Below are 5,621 nucleotides of genomic sequence, written 5' to 3' on the forward strand. Positions count from 1 at the left end.
TGATATTTACATCATCTGAGTACGTGTTGCTTTTTATTACCACAGTGCTGGTTAACAGCTGGTCTGTGATAAACTGACCCACATTTTTAGTTTCATATAAATGTTGAACTTTATTTACAGACAAAAGTCTGGAAACAAAACCAAGTTAATAAACCCAGAGGCCTGTGAAATATGTCTAATTATGACATTTAGCTTTGATGCTCCAGATTAAATCTCTGTCATTTTTCCCTGGACAACAGATCTGTTGACCTAAAGGAGAAAAGCTTCGGCTCACACAGTGACCTTCCACCTGTTCAGGTTGATGGTTCCCAGTCTGGATTTCTGGAGTTCAGCAGCATCAGAAGCTGCTTCATAACGGTTCAGGATTGGATTAACTGATGACGTCATCCTGTATTAGCACAGCTCTGTGTGTCAGTGGCAGGAAACACCTGAGATGTTGTTTCTGTTGATCTTCATCTCAAAATGAATCATTTAAACTGTGGAACCTCCTACCAAAAAGTTTTAGGCTGATTAAAAAAGACGTCACTTCTGCATAAAACGTTGAAGATTCCCATAAACACCTGAACGTAACACCGCCTGGAAAACGATTCAGTTTCAGTGCTGCTAACTGAAACTAACGAGTTAGCAGTTAGCAGTTAGCAGCACTGAGTGCTAAGTGAAACAGTTTGGTAGAAACTCAGAGATCCTGTTGGTCCTTCAGACTGACACCATTCATCAGGTCTGAGCTGTGACCCTGAACTCATCACCAATAGTTGTTGTGTTGAACATCAGTGAATATTTAATATTTCTCTGACTTCATATCTGCGTTTCTAACCACACTGATAAGGAAACCCACCGTCTGCTGTCAGCTTTTGCTTCATCTCCTTTCCCAAAGTTTTACTAATATTGATGCTTTCCAGCTGATAATCGATGTTGTTCCAGTAAATGTGTTAATTATGGAGGCAAACATGGAGCAAATGTTTGAGACGTTAGATGTTTGAGCGGAGCAGCGTGAAGTTTTAAGCGGGAGGTTTTCTCAGGTGTTTCCAGGTGAGTGTGATCCGTCCTCCTGCTGCTCCTCACAGGATCTGGATCAGACTGGATTTCCTGCTGACATCATTCAGCTTCAGGCGCTTCCTCTCAGAAGGTTTCTGTTTTCAAGCTCAAATTAAATCAACGACGATTCTAAGAAATTCTGAAAACTAGAAAGTACCAGGAATCATTTGGAATAATAATAAAAAGCTGAATGAGGGTGTTTACCTGACAGGAGCAGCAGCAGAATACGATGAAGCTGATGTTCAGGACGGTTCGGACCGGTTGGGTCGTTTGGGTTTCATTTTGATTTAACTTCATAACAGTGATGAAGTTTCCATTTCTGATATTTTATAAAAAAAGAAGCATATCTTTGTCCCACAATATGAAAAACACTCAGATACTCCATGTTTAGCTTTTTAAAATGTTGAGATTTATTAACACAGATTTTGGTTTTAGGTTGAAACACAAAGATAAAAAGTAACTAGGAATGAAAAGGCTGAACATGTTATTGTGTATTCATGTTATTTTTTTATATTTATTAAAAACAGTTTTATAAAAGTGATTAAATGCTTTAGGTCTAAATGGGTTTATGTCATAAATCAATCTGCTTTTTCCTAAGGAATAAGAGTGGAGTGGTTCCTAAAACTCAGTTAAAACTTTAAAAAGCAAAAATAATTATAGATTTGCTAAAAGTTCTGACTTCAGGGGAAATTTACCTTTTATTTATCAGTCTGCTGATTAAACCTCCATCATTACAGTCCAATAATAAACGTCCCATCATTATAAATCATCGGGTTACATAAATAAATGTCGATCTGTAGATGCTCTGCAGACGGATTCAGAGTTTTATCTGACTGTGAGTAATAATGTTCAGGTTTGTGTCTGCAGCAGGATGAGCTCATCTTTAATGTGACCTTTTAGGGACGCTCTCTGTTCCCTGCTTGTTTTATTGGACCGTCTGACTCAGCTCATCGTCCCGGTGACACCTTCGGATCAGAACCGGCCCTGCTCTCAGAGTCTCGGGTTAGGGTTCTGAGGCCTGGAAGGAAAACTGGGAATGTTTGAGTGAGAATCTCCCGGTTCAGAGGGGATGAGATCATGGCCGCCGTCCTCCCACACATCGCATGCGAGCTCTTTAAACAGGCCAGCAGCCTCTCCAAACACTGCAGGAGCTTCATCTGCCTGTAAACAGCAACACGCCTCCGGAAGCTGAGCGGGAATTTTTTTCAAGGATCCTTGAATGACTTTTCCTTGAAGTGTGAAGATCCTGCTTTTCTCCGTAGCAGACTCAGGTTGAGACCTGTTGAGGTAGAAACCTGGAGGTGAGGTCAGGTCAGGAATCTGCTGACTCAACAGGGAGATGTAACTGCACAGGTTTTTATTGTACCATAAATAAAACAACAGTTTATTTATTACATTTTCTCCTGCAGGATAACAGAGTAAACATCCAACCTTTGTGATCCGGGTTCGTAACACCAAGTCATCGTTTTGGAGAGAAGTTTTTCTCCTTCAACTCATCCAGACCAACACTGAACTCCTGCTAGTCTCAACTCAGGATTCATAGTTTATTCAAATTATTTGAGGATTATTTGCCTATTCTGATATTTTTCTGTAGAATATGTCCTGCTGAGATTTTATTCTTCCTGTCAGTATATTAAATGTTTATGTTATGATGTGCAGTAAAAGTTGGTCAAAGGGTTTGGTTGGTGTGACTGCAGCTGCCATGTTGGTCACTAATCATTCGGACTCTTCTAGATTATCAGATGGGGAAACTGGTGAAATAACAAAAATATCAAAACTATAAACCCAGACAAAATAAAACAACCCAAAATCCTGACAGTTTAACTCGACAGCTGGAGCCTGAAGAGTTGGAGAGAGAACATTTTGGAACATTTTTGAATGTTTTGGAACGTTTTGGAATGTTTTAGAATGTTTTGGAACGTTTTGGAACATTTTGGAATGTTTTGGAACGTTTTGGAACATTTTGGAACGTTTTGGAATGTTTTGGAACATTTTGGAATGTTTTGGAACGTTTTGGAACATTTTGGAACGTTTTGGAATGTTTTGGAACGTTTTGGAATGTTTTAGAATGTTTTGGAACGTTTTGGAACATTTTGGAATGTTTTGGAACGTTTTGGAACATTTTGGAACGTTTTGGAATGTTTTGGAACGTTTTGGAACATTTTGGAACGTTTTGGGAAAATGTTCTTTGTCCCTTTCCTGAGTATTAAACTCTCTGACTTTGGAGTTAAGTAAGAAATTCACTCCTGGGAAAATTGGTATCTGATTTTTTATTTCTAACTCTAAAATCATTTTTCTCTCCGGTAAATGATGAACTTCAGTTCCTCTTAGACCGACAGGCAGCAGTGATCATTGATTCTCTTAGATTGTTGCTGATATTTTCCCTTTTTGTGTGAAAATGAACCTGGAATCTCTACATCAACAAATTCCTGCTTTTCCTTTTGCTTGTTTTGTTTATGGTATTATACTCACACTGATGATAAATTATCAGTTATTACAAAAATCTTTCCATGTTTTTTATCATCAAACAAAATAAGACAAGATTAGTCAAGATTTGAACAAGCAGTTAATTGGGAATAAAGTCCTTAAAGATGGGAGAAGAAAAAAGGTAAGAAAGTTTTGGTTGTTGCATAATCATTGACTCCGCCCCTTTTCCTCTGAGTCACTGCAGGCAGGAAGCATCAGAAACCGTCCAGCTCTGACAGGGCGAGTGAGCGAAGAGAGATGAAACCTGAGAGGGCCAGGCAGCCGGGGGGCCGGGGGGCTGAGGGGTCTGGGGGGCCCGGGGGGCCGAGGGGTCCGGGGGGCCCGGAGGGCCCGGGGGGCCAGAGGGCCGGAGGAAAAGGGAGGTTTTCTTCTGTTTCAGAGAGGAAGCTGAACGTAGAAGCTTCCACTCAGTGACATATAAATCACAGAGAGATGAAAATCCATCACATTTCAACACTAACAGCTTAAAAATTCCCAGTTCCTGGTTGAAAAGGAGAAACAGTCGGACCGGACCGGTTTAAAACATCGTGTCTCGTCTTAATGTGACCTCTGCTGAGAGGGGCAGAAACATGATCATGTTTTCAACAATTCATTAACTCCTGACTCTGGTTGGGAAACCCAGAGCATGAAAGAACAGCTGCATTATGGGAAAACTTCTCACTGGTGAAGCACAAATCTGAACCGTGCGGCAGACTCTTATCACATGTCTAAAAGCTGCTGAAGATTTACTGAGGGTCAAACATGTGACCTTTCTCCCTGTAAACAAACTCCTAAGGTAACTTTGTAAAATTGGTTTTATAGCTAAAGTTCAGATTTTGGCTAAAAACAGAAACAATTCTCTCATATTTCTGCACTAATGTGTAAAACTTCATGTTAGGACACACATTTTGGTTTCCTCAAAGTTTAATTCTGCAGATGTTTCTAAATTTTAAAGACTTGTCCGATGAAAATCCTTCTAATGTCTGGATGAGTTATTTTTAACATCCTTCAAACCTTCAGGAGGATAAAAATATTTGCGGTATTTGTGTTGGAGTCGACGCCCAGAGGCCGGGCCAGGTGGAGCCCGTCACTCATCCTGATCTAAACCTTTGTTCAAATGTGAGCGCTTTCCCACGATGCAACACAGCAACACACAAACCGCAGCCAATCAGGAGGGAGGACGCCTTCTGCATTCATTCACACAGAAACAGAAACAAACATACCTGCGGCATGAATGGAGGATGTAGTACATACCGTACAACAAAAGACACGCTGATGTCATGCAGAGCAACAAGCAGCAGGTCCAACAGGATGACGGCAGAGGAGTGGATTCTTTTTATAACCCCGAAACAAAATCACATCAAATAATTCATCTACGTACATCAAGTTAAAGAAAACATTATCTTGGTTCTTTGTTTTGTGTTTTTTAATTTCAGATCAACTATTGCTGGACATGACAACCAGCATGAAGACATTCTCTAAACAATTTAAATATTATTTCCACTACATAATCTTTATTTTTGTGTCTCTCATATCTTTGAACAGATCTTTAGTAGGTTTACACCAAACACAACGTTATCATAATCTTTAACCTGAAGGTGTGAAAACCAGAAATAAACTCTGACATCATCAGCTAAACATGTTTTAGTGTTACTTTTCTGTTTCAAGTCTCTTTGTAAGTAATTATCATTTTTATTATTTAACAGTTATTTCTTCCATATAAAACCTCTAATTAGTATTTCTACTAACAGAGATAATAAAATGTGTCGAATTCTGTTAAACATATTAATAGGAGCTTCAGTCGTTACAAGGAAATTTATAAGAATGAAAAATAAACAGACAATAAACAGAAAGATCTACGTTTGAAAATCTAAATATTTTAAAAATGAATCCTCTCAGTCAAACCAAAGGGAAAATTATAAAGACTGAATAACCTGGAATAGTTTGACCTGCTGGAAATGTCCTGAGGCCGAAGGGAAACCAGGCAGGAGATGGAAACGTTCAAACATTTAGAAAAACGCTGAGCAGGAACTGAACTGAAGATCTGAGTTTTAGTTAGTCAGGTTTACTGTTTACTAAACCAACATGGGTTTATGGCCAACTGTAAACTAGATTAGAGT

At 39.2% G+C, this 5,621-nt stretch overlaps 1 long non-coding RNA gene across 1 annotated transcript in view; it reads right to left on the reverse strand.

The window, feature by feature from the left end:
• LOC114154818 (uncharacterized) overlaps positions 1–1,298 on the reverse strand; it is a 3,756-nt gene extending 2,458 nt beyond the window's left edge. The window contains exon 1 of the long non-coding RNA XR_003597623.1: positions 1,240–1,298. This is a non-coding gene — a long non-coding RNA (uncharacterized LOC114154818). The remainder of the gene's footprint in view (positions 1–1,239) is intronic.
• Positions 1,299–5,621: the final 4,323 nt, after the last annotated feature.

This window comes from Xiphophorus couchianus, chromosome 12, assembly GCF_001444195.1.
Source record: "Xiphophorus couchianus chromosome 12, X_couchianus-1.0, whole genome shotgun sequence".
Lineage (NCBI taxonomy): Eukaryota > Metazoa > Chordata > Actinopteri > Cyprinodontiformes > Poeciliidae > Xiphophorus > Xiphophorus couchianus.